The sequence below is a fragment of the Ascaphus truei genome, chromosome 7, assembly GCF_040206685.1.
Source record: "Ascaphus truei isolate aAscTru1 chromosome 7, aAscTru1.hap1, whole genome shotgun sequence".
NCBI lineage: Eukaryota > Metazoa > Chordata > Amphibia > Anura > Ascaphidae > Ascaphus > Ascaphus truei.
In genome coordinates, this window is record NC_134489.1 from 72,968,523 (window position 1) to 72,978,916 (window position 10,394).

The window sequence follows — 10,394 nt, forward strand, 5'->3', positions numbered from 1 at the left end:
TTATATTTTGGAGTGAAACTGTGGGGGACTGTGTGATTTGTAGAGGTTTAAAGGTTGTTTTTGGGGTTTAAAAACCGTTTCTGGTTTTTCACCCAGCGACTGCAGTGTTTTTCAACCCAGCAGAAGCTGCACTTTGGCTGGCTGGTACTGTAGCTTTCAACCCCTCTCCCCTACCACACCCCTGGTTGTTTTACTTCTATTTTCACTTTATTTCTTAAGCCTGATTCCTCTTTTCTCACCTGCAATTAAGAGCTCTGTGTCTTTTCTTTAAAGACTTATAAATTGTGTGGCTTTTTTTTCCCCTCCCTTTGCAGAGAGGTTAATTGGTTCTTAAAAGGACAGTTCCTCTTTGCACCTTTTCTCTCAAAACACTACCTCCTCCCCTGACTAAAAGTCTTAATATTATCATGCCTAAAGGAGGTAGGAGTAGTGTGGCAACGGGGACCACACCCGGATTCAGGACACCAAAAACTGTGGCCCCTAGGAGCAACACTCTTAGTCACAGCCCTAGGCCTGGTCCTTCCAGTGCCCTGGCCACGCCTCCCCCAGTGCCTGTTAGCAGCGTGGCCCCTGCGGCCCCAGTTCAAACATGGTCGCAGATAACAGCTGCAGGCGTCGACCCCAGCAACAACAATGCTGGGGCCACACCCGGTGTGAGCAGGAAGCTTGGGGTGAGATGCCCAATGCCACCTAGCCTGAACATGGAGATCTATGTAAGGGCTGTGGCAGACGTTGTGGGTCCCTCTGCTGTGGTGGCGGCCAGCAAGATGTATGGGAGGGGCATTTTCTTCCTCCGTACGCTGGCTGCCACCCACACCCTGGTGCAGAAAGGCATCAATGTAGGGGGGATCTACATCCCTATAGAACCCATGGAGGGGTTAGGCACAATGGTCATCCTTTCAAATGTGCCCCCTTTCATCCCAGTCAGCCTCTTGCGGCCGCACCTGCAAACCCTGGGAGACATTAAGTCTCCTATAACAAAATTGCCTTTGGGCTGCAGGGATAGGGCGCTGAGGCATGTGCTCTCATTTAGGCGGCAGGTACAACTGCTGCTGCCGGGGAGCACAGAATCTGTGGAGGGTTCCTTTAGGGTGCCCTACGAGGGCATTCAATATATTTTTTTCTATGGCACGGAGGGGGTTAGGTGTTATCTGTGCAAGGAGCTGGGGCACACTCGTAGGAGTTGCCCCAAAGGGAACAGGAATCCCACCTCAGCTCCTGCACCCGCCCCTCCCTCTGCCAAGACACCCGGTACTGCTGTGCCTACCACAGCGGGGCCCTCGAGAGCCCAAGTTCCCCCTGGGACCGTAGGAGATGTCGCTGCCCCAACTCGGGCAGTGACATCTGCACCTCTCCCAAAAGAACAGAGGGAGAAGGTAAAGCCCTCGAGGGCCCAGGTCCCCCCTGGGACCGCAGAAGATGTCGCTGCCCCATCTCGGGCGGTGACATCTGAACCTCTCCCTAAAGATCAGAGGTACAAGGTAAAAGCCACACAACAGTCACCCTCTGTTGTCGCTGTCCCCCCCCAAGAACACCTTACCCCCATTGTAAGCACCGTACAGGGTGTGGGGGAGCAGGAGGAAGCTCCTGCTGGGGAGGCAGCAGCACCCTCTCCTGGGGAATCAATCCCCAGGAAGAGCAAATTTAAAAATAAAAACAAGAGGGCGTTTGAGGAGGTCGAGGTGGGTGAACCGGATTACGTTCACCCGCGGATGTCTCCTAAAGGGAACGGAACATCAGTTCCACACGAGGTGGCTCCATCCGGCCCACTGGTTGGGATTGACCAGTGTGAGCCGGATCTCATAAATGAACAGCCCCCCCCCCTCGAAGATCTGGAGGGAATGCAAGAGGAGGCACCCGACATCTCTGGGGTGGAAGGCCAAGGTGCTCAACAGCATGAGGCCTTACCCCTAGAAATAGATGTTGGGGAGCCTCTGGGTTGGAGAGAATCCCCCGGAGACTTGTGTTTCGGTGAATTTACCCCACCGGACACAAAAAAGATAACTGTCTTCGGGGACCCGGGGGTCGACCGGGATCCCCTTCCGGTTGTACCGCCTTCAGATGACGCAGCTAAGGAAAAAAAGCCCCGGTTTGCGTCACCGGAGGAAGGAGATGGGCTAGGACTGACCCCCGTGGGTAGGGGTTTGGAGGGTGTTTTGGTGAGCACTTCCGATTACATCTGGGAGTTGTCTGACCTGAACCCTCTTAGTGCGGAGTTTTGGGCAGGCACTTTATTGGGAGTGAATGCTGGGATAGGTCCTCCCTTTGAGGTCCTTGCTAATGAGTGCCCTCCCATGGTGGGTGAGTGCCCTCCCGCGGATGGTGAGGGCTCTCCCGCGGATGGTGAGGGCCCTCCCGCGGATGGTGAGGGCCCTCCCGCGGATGGTGAGGGCCCTCCCACGGATGGTGAGGGCCCTCCTGCAGGTGATGCGAACACCCGTGGCATGTGTGCTTCTGTGGCCCCCGAGGACTCTTGGGAGACCACTGCATCTGCCATGTCGCCACCAGCTGTCCCTGAACATCCTGACTCGGGGATGGAGGTGGAGAGCACAGTGGACCCCCTCGTGGAAACACCGAGGAGGGGATCCAATCTAGGGCTGAGAGAGGCCCCCGCAGAGAAGGACGGGGGTCTTGAATTCTCCAGCCAAGAGGAGCCTGGGGAGTTGGGGCTCAGAGGGGACTCCTCGATCCCCATTATCCCTGCCCGGGAGATAGATAGTTTCCTGGATGATACCCTCTGTAGACACGGACATACGAAGGTGCAGTTGGCCCTTGAGAGGTGGAAGGATGCTTCGGTCATTCTCCACTCTCTCAGAGTATATATCAAGGCTAACCACAAGGCCAAACTTTCCGGGACTATCGAACATGCTCGGGTCCTAAAGTTTAACAAAGTGTTGCGAGAGCACGTAAAGGCTTCCCGGGGTATAGTACCCTGAGCGCCTATGGGAAGCAAGACTCTTGATTACCAATGGCTTTGAGCATCGGTACGCTAAACGTAAATGGATGTAAGGACGGGTTTCACAGGTTCCAGGTACTCTCCTTTTTACAAAAGGGAAAGTACTCTGTGAGTTTCCTGCAGGAAACCCATACCACTCCAGATGCTGAAGCCAGCTGGCATCTGGAGTGGCGAGGCAAGGTCTTTTTCAGCCACCTCAATTCGACATCTTGTGGGGTGGTGACCCTGTTCTCTGAATCCTTTCAACCTGAGCTGCTGTTTGCCAAAACTGTTGTTCCAGGTCGCCTGTTGCATCTCAGGGTCCGGCACGAGGACTACACGCTTAATTTCTTGAACGTGTATGCTCCTGCCACCGGACCCCTGAGAAGACATGTTCTTCGTCAGATTGTCCGAATACCTGGAGACAGTCAACACGGACGAACACGTGGTGCTCGGGGGTGATTTTAACTGCACCCTCGAGGCTCTGAGGGACTGCAATGGTCCGGAGCCACACCCGAGTTCTGCGTCGGCCTTGCGGGAGGTCATCACCCGCTACTCCTTGGTAGACGTCTGGCGAGAACAACATCCTGGGGTATCCACTGAGTTCACCTATCTTAGAGTGATTAGAGGTGGACGGATATCCTGGTCCCGGATCGATAGACTGTACATATCCAGCCACAGCCTGTCGCGAGCTCAGTGCAGTACCATTAGGCTAGCACCGTTTTCGGACCACAATTGTGTGTCCGTGACGGTGGCGCTAATACCAGCAGCGCCCTCGGCCGCCTATTGGCATTTCAACAATACGTTGTTGGAGGACAAGGGGTTTGCGACGTCGGTCCGAGACTTTTGGATGGCCTGGAGAGGTTGCAGGTCAGACTTTGCCACGTTAGAGCAGTGGTGGGACGTGGGCAAGGTTCATCTGCGCCTCATTTGTCAAGAGCACACTAAAGGTGCCAGCGGGCGGCGCGATGCTGAGATCGAGACCCTTAGGGAGGAGGTGCTCGATCTCGAGAGGCGGCTGTCTGTGGCAGGAGACTAATTCCTGCAGTGTGCGTACGTGGAGAGGAAGTGCGCTCTCCGGGACTTGGAAGATCGGAGAGCTTGAGGGGCGTATGTGCGATCCCGTATCCACTTCCTTCGGGAGGAGGGTCGCGGGTTGCGCCTCTTCTACGCGCTGGAGAAAAAGAGGGGAAACCGTAAACATATCACCTGCTTGCTAGCAGAGGACGGTACCCCTCTGACTGACCCGGAGAGCATCCGGGACAGAACACGGAGGTTTTACGTAGATCTTTTCTCTCCGGAGTCCATCCAGCCGGATGCGTGCAGGGTCTTATGGGAGGGGCTTCCCACGGTCGGCGAGGGTGGAAGAGAGCGGCTTGAGTTACCTTTGACTCTGGCCGAGCTCTCTGAAGCTCTTAATCTCATGTCCCACGGAAAAGCGCCGGGGCTAGATGGGCTGACTGTGGAGTTATTCCGTTTTTTTTGGGAGATGCTGGGACCTGATTTCACCGAGGTCCTGGCCGAAGCCATGGAGACTGGTGAGATGCCCTTTTCATGTCGGCGGGCAATACTGTCTCTGCTGCCGAAGAAGGGGATCTCCGTCAGATCTCTAACTGGCGACCGGTCTCACTGCTCAGCACAGATTATAAGATCGTAGCCAAAGCGCTCTCGCTGAGGCTCAAGTCCGTGCTGGCAGAGGTGATTCACCCCGACCAGTCCTATACTGTCCCGGGCCGGAGCATTCATGACAACATTTTTCTGGTCCGGGACCTGCTACACCACGCGCAGAGGACTGGTCTGTCACTCGCCCTCCTGTCCCTAGATCAGGAGAAGGCGTTTGACAGGGTGGATCACTGTTACCTCATGCAGACCCTGCGGGAGTTTGGCTTTGGCCCACAGTTTGTGGGCTTTCTCCGGATGCTGTACGCCTCTGCAGAGTGTCTGGTAAAAATTAATTGGTCCCTGACGGCACCTTTTGTGTTTGGTCGGGGAGTACATCAGGGGTGTCCCCTGTCTGGGCAACTATACGCGCTGGCCATCGAGCCCTTCCTCTGCCTACTGAGGAGGAGGCTCACCGGGCTGGTGCTGCGGGAGCCCAGCATGCGGGTAGTCCTGTCAGCTTATGCCGATGACGTGCTCCTCGTGGCCCAGGACCTAGATGATCTGTAGCGGGCACAAGCGTGCCAAGAGGTCTACACCGCGGCCTCTTCTGCTCGGATCAACTGGTCCAAGTGCTCCGGCATTTTGGTGGGTCCCTTACAGGTGGACTCTTTGCCCCCCGCGTTTCGTAATATCTCGTGGGGGAGCGATACTCTCAAATATCTGGGAGTCTACCTGTCTGCTGCGGAGGACCCAGCCCCAGAAAACTTCAGTGAACTTGAAGAACGAGTCATTGCTCGTCTGGGGTCATGGGTGTATCTGTCGAGAATGCTTTCCCTTAGGGGAAGAACCCTGGTGATCAACCAGCTGGTGGCCAGTCAGCTTTGGCACAGGCTGATAGCCATGGGTCCGCCCCCCGAATTTATCAACAAGATCCAGAGGAGATTGATGGATTTTCTCTGGATGGGGAAGCATTGGGTCTCTGTGGGTGTTGCGTGCCTTCCTTTGGAGGAGGGTGGACAGGGAGTGGTGTGTGTCCGCTCCCAGTTACACACTTTCCGCCTCCAATACCTGCAGAGATACCTATTCGCGGATCCGTCTCCGCAGTGGTGCCAGCTGGCGACCAGTTTCTTTCGCCAGCTGCGCAGTATGAGGTATGACCGGCAACTGTTTATCATCAGGCCCGAGGGTTTAGGAAGAAACCTCTCGGAGCTGCCGGCATACTACCGGGACTTATTAAAGGCCTGGAAATTTGCTCTATGCGACCAGGAAGGAACAGGCGGTGGGGGTTGATTTCCTCGCCGAGCCCCTGCTGTATAATCCGGCAGTGGGGGCTCGGATGTTGGATTCACCCTCTATTTGTCGGGGCTAATCCTGGCACAGGTGACCAGAGTCGGGGATCTCCTGGACTATGAGTGGCGAGACTGGGTAAGCACAGAGGTGCTTGCGCCCCGTATGGGTATGCTTACTGCCCGTGTCCCTTGTCATTTGATCCGGGAGATTAAAGATGCAATCCACCCCGACTCACGCACCTTGATCGAGGGGGTTTTGCAGACCGGAGAGCATTGTCAACCTATCAACTTCAGCTCTCCGGATCTTTGCGTAGAACCCAAACCAAGGCAACCCCCTCGGGCTCCTATCTCCCCCAACCTCAGCAGGTTGGGGGATATGTCCCCGGCATGTTTCCGCGGCATGCCGAGGAAAGTCCTGTATTCTCTGGTGCTCCATATAGTGCACTACCTCGCCCTTGTCACCCGCCCAGATACCATCTGGAGGCGGGTATTTCTTGGGAACGAGGGCGAGAGACCCCGGTGGAGAGAGCTCTATTCAGCTTTGGTTCCCCGTCCCGCCGGGATTTGAGTTGGAGGGTCCTCCACAGTGCACTGAGCACAGGAGAGTACTTGGCACACTTCACGGACTCCCCCGCCGCCTGTCCCTTCTGTGGTGAGCGGGAGTCCGTATTCCACATTTATCTGAGCTGCGGCAGACTGCAGCCCCTCTTATCCACCTTGAGGAGCCTTCTTCTGCAGTTCTGGCTGGGTTTTTTCCCTCATCTTTTTATTTTTGGGTGCCCAGTGTCCCGAGACAATAAGCCTAGGGATCTCCTAGTCAACCTGCTCCTGGCAGTGGCTAAGGTAGCCATTTACAAGACCAGGAGGCAGTGTTTGGAGAGGGGGTTCCAACGAACATCGTGGCAGTGTTCCGGGCGCTGGTGCACTCTCGTATTTGGGCAGAGTTCACGTACGCCGAGTCCGCTGGGACGGTTTCGGAGTTTGCCTCCCAGTGGGCGTTAGGCGGGGTGCTCTGCTCGGTATCCCCCATCATGGGTTCTGTTGAGTTAACCCTTCTTTTTTAAGTGCACTTTTTACAGTGCACTTGTTGATTCCCTTATATATTTGTTTGACTGGTTTTTCTTTGTTCTACTTGGCAACATGTAGAATTGCTGTTTAACTGAATTGGCCGGCTTCGCCGGCCAATCAGTATTAAACCAGATCAAAATAGGCTGCTTCCCTCCCCTCAGCACTATCACCTGCTGCTTCACTTCGTTAGCGCATTCAGAAAGCAGAAACCAGCACACGCCGTCAGGAAAAAGTTTATTTTACTGTGGGAGCTGGCAAACTCAAATTCGCCACATTTTTATGGCCAATTCGCAACTTGTGGTGATTGACAGGTTTGCCCACCTCGGTATTGCACAGATTCCCAAACCGTCCTTACCCCTTAATCACATAGCATACCGTGCTTCCACCACAGGCAGGGATTCTGGCTAATGATGTGCAAATAAGCACTCATAGTGCCTCATTTTTTGTCTTTTATTCACATCACCATGGATCCCTTATGCGTACGCCAGTTATTTTACACCATTTTTACATCAAAGCAGAGTTTTAAAAAGAAGAAAGTGTATGACCAGCTGACTCACAAAACACATGTCTGGGTCTCCTCAGTGTGAGGATGGCTACACACAATCAATTTTATCAAATATTTTTCAAATGCTTTTTTGCTTCGGTCCAAGAAGCCTAAGGTTAAATTCGAGTTCCAAGCTGTATGGAAAGGTGACATTTTCCTGTTCCAAGCCACTACATTAACTTCAGATTAAAGTCAGTTAAGGACAGAGCCACGGATTGTGCCACCTGTGCTGAAGCATTTATATCCTTTAAACCTGGCCTGCTTGGGGCCTGGACTGGAGGACTGAGGACTGGAGTTGGCCAACCGTGCCCTAAGGGTTTAAACCCCCCCTCCAATCATTCCGGTGTTACATAAAAACACTTCTGTATGGACATTGGACTATACCCTTTTTCGCAGTGATACCAGTTCAACAGTGTGATAATGTGATAATGTGATAATGTGATAATGTGATAATGTGATAATGTGATAATGTGATAATGTGATAATGTGATAATGTGATAATGTGATAATGTGATAATGTGATAATGATCCATGGCCGAGCGTTCCTGGAAGTTTTTTTTTTTTTACCAAAGTTGCTAATCAAGTAAAAATACCAAAACATTATCCCACTTTTGTCCTAGAGTTGTTTGGCAGGTATGGGTATAAAAGCAAAGTAATATTAACACATACTGTATATATATATATATAATCTCATTTTGCCCGTGGGTCATGGCACACCTGTATGTCCCAACCTTAAGAAAAGCATCAATAAGTTCATATCTTTGAATGAAGCGCCATCTATTGGCCACAGAGAAAATGTTTTAAAGTTTTTTAAATCTACATGCGCAAAAAGCGTGCAAAGCTTTAGCACGCCCAATCACAGGAATATTAATAGATGTAAAAGGTGTGCTTAAGATTGGCACCCTTTTGTAGATCTGGGCCTAATGTGCTGTATGCAATAATTTTAACAGGAATAGTAGAAAATAATGCATGCTTTCTTGCTTTTGCTGATATTCAATAGACACAAAAGCCGGTTTCTTTTTTGTTATTTCTGTGTATGTATAGTTTATCTATCCATTGTTCCTGGCAGCCTTCCTATTATTTTAGGCACTTTTGGTATTTACCGGTAGAGTTTATAGCACACTACAATTAATTAAGCATTAGCGCTGAAGCACAGAGAGACTTGGTAATACACCTCTTCATGCTAGCAGAGCCTTGAAGGATGCTGGAAGAATATCCTTCCAGCACACATGGGTTTGAGCAATATTATGTATGTAACAAAATACATTTAAACTAAGAACATATGAAAAAGTGAATGATGGTAATAATTAACTGAAAACATTGGGCTGCATGATATAGAACAGGGGTGCCCAACTCCAGTCCTCAAGCCCCCCCCCCCCCCCCCCCCCCACAACAGGTCTGGTTTTCAGGATTTCCTGCTTCTTGACGACTGGAGTTGAACACCCCTGTTGACCACCCCACATTGAAACATACCAGAATGAGGCCACCAAAAGCCCAAACTTTAGCTTTTTTCCTCTCAAACCAGATTTAGTTCAGTACACAAATGTAAAGCTGCTGATCTTCAACACCATAAAACCCACAAATATTTAAAATTACAATATACTTTATTTAAATGATGTACTAAAGCCTGATTGTACATACAGCAAACAACTCTGTGCCTCCATACTGTATGTAGTTATTTAAATGATTGAATTGAAGCCCGACACCAATACATTTAAGTTAGAGTATTTATTATTATGATCTTTTATTTGTATGGCACCAACATATTCTGCAATGCTGTACAATTCAATAATTCATTAATGTTAATGGACAATAATACATCTGCTCCATTGAATCAGCAATCGATTTAAAATGATGTTCCTTGACAGGGCCGCCAACAGAAATCATGGGGCCCGGGACAAATGAAAAGAGCATGAATGACGGTGGGTGGGTGGGTGAATGAATGACGGTGGGTGGGTGGGTGGGTGGGTTGGGTGGGTGAATGAATGACGGTGGGTGGGTGGGTGAATGAATGACAGTGGGTGGGTGGGTGAATGAATGACGGTGGGTGGGTGAATGAATGACAGTGGGTGGGTGGGTGAATGACGGTGGGTGGGTGGGTGAATGAATGACGGTGGGTGGGTGGGTGAATGAATGACGGTGGGTGGGTGAATGAATGACAGTCTGTGGGTGGGTGAATGACGGTGGGTGGGTGAATGAATGATGGTGGGTGGGTGGGTGAATGGGTGGGTGGATGACAGTGACTGGGTGGGTGGGAGAGAGTGACTGGGTGACAGTGACTGGGTGGGAGAGAGTGACTGGGTGACAGTGACTAGGTGGGTGACAGTCAGTGACTGGGTGGGTAACAGTCAGTGACTGGGTGGGTGACAGTGACAGTGGTTGACAGTGGGTGACAGTGACAGTAGTTGACAGTGGGTGACAGTGACTGGGTGGGGTGACTAACCTTGACCGGGTGGGTGCAGCTTGCCGCCGGACACTTCCCCCTCCTGCCCCCGATATCCCCGCGGCAGCTGCCCGGGACGGTAGGTGGGCTTGGGGGAGGGGACGCGGGAGGTGGGCTCGGGGGGGGCACGGGAGGTGGGCTCGGGGGGCAAGGGAGGTGGGCTCGGGGGGCGCACGGAGGTGGGCGCGGGAAGCTGGCCGCGGGGGGAGCGGGGGGGGGAAGCAGGCCGCAGAAGTAGAGCAGGTACTTCCCCCTCCGTCCCACGTTGGGAGTGGGGGGGGTGAGCGGGCCCTGCTTCGAAAGGGAGGGGGCGCAGGCAAGCGGGAGCGCAGACAGGATGGCGCAAACTGAAAAGTTTGCGCACCCCTGAATTATAGTATTTGCAATTTAAACAGAATTAGAGAGGCAGTCCAGCAGCCTTTGATTACCTTTATTGAAAACGAATTACCTAAACTGCTAACCGAGTCTTTCTCCTGTGAAGGATCAACAAAGATCCTGCTTCCCAGGGTTCAC